Source organism: Rhipicephalus sanguineus, chromosome 9 (assembly GCF_013339695.2).
Source record: "Rhipicephalus sanguineus isolate Rsan-2018 chromosome 9, BIME_Rsan_1.4, whole genome shotgun sequence".
NCBI lineage: Eukaryota > Metazoa > Arthropoda > Arachnida > Ixodida > Ixodidae > Rhipicephalus > Rhipicephalus sanguineus.
Genome location: NC_051184.2, coordinates 29,979,949 through 29,980,560, shown reverse-complemented (window position 1 = coordinate 29,980,560; position 612 = coordinate 29,979,949). Strand labels below are relative to the sequence as shown.

General features: G+C 49.5%; 1 non-coding gene across 1 annotated transcript; it reads right to left on the bottom strand.

The window, feature by feature from the left end:
* Window positions 1-224: 224 nt before the first annotated feature.
* Trnas-gcu (transfer RNA serine (anticodon GCU)) lies at window positions 225-297 on the bottom strand. The gene has a single exon. It is a non-coding gene; the product is annotated as a tRNA-Ser (tRNA).
* Between the last annotated feature and the right edge of the window lie 315 nt (window positions 298-612).

Genomic DNA, 612 nt, shown 5'->3' with positions numbered 1-612 from the left:
TCACGCGGGGACATTTCGGCGCGAAATTTAAAAGCGAAACCTTGAACTTCTACTCTATTAATTCATCTATGATGGCGAAATTAACGACGTTAGAGTTCTCAGAGCCCAATTTATCGATCTAAACCTATTCGTTGTTTCTCTTTAGAATCGCTTTAACGTGCACCTAAATCACTTTAAAGCCAAGTAAACGTGCCTGCAGTGTTTCGCCTCCATTGAAATGCGGCCGCCGCGGCCGGGATTCGATCCCGCGACCTTCGGTTCAGCAGTCGAACACCATAACCACTAGGCCACCGCGGCGGGCGATTTCACAAACTCAAATTTCGATTATGAATGACGTGTGAAAGCTTTGCGCCGTCGTCTTCGCGGAGCGTGAACGCGACCTCGTAACTGTTGCGTTTAAAACGCCGCTTCGGGGTAACTCACGTATAAACACATACGAGAGTAGAAAGGCAAAGCACGCCCCCGTTATGACGACGCATTAATGTTTCCGACACCCTCCCGTAAGCCACATCGTTCTCTCTTGTGTCAAAGCTGCTCACGCCCCCACGGATGCGCTAGGCGCGAAGCTATTGTCATTAAGAGGCGTGCATGCGCTCAGAAGAGAATGAAGAA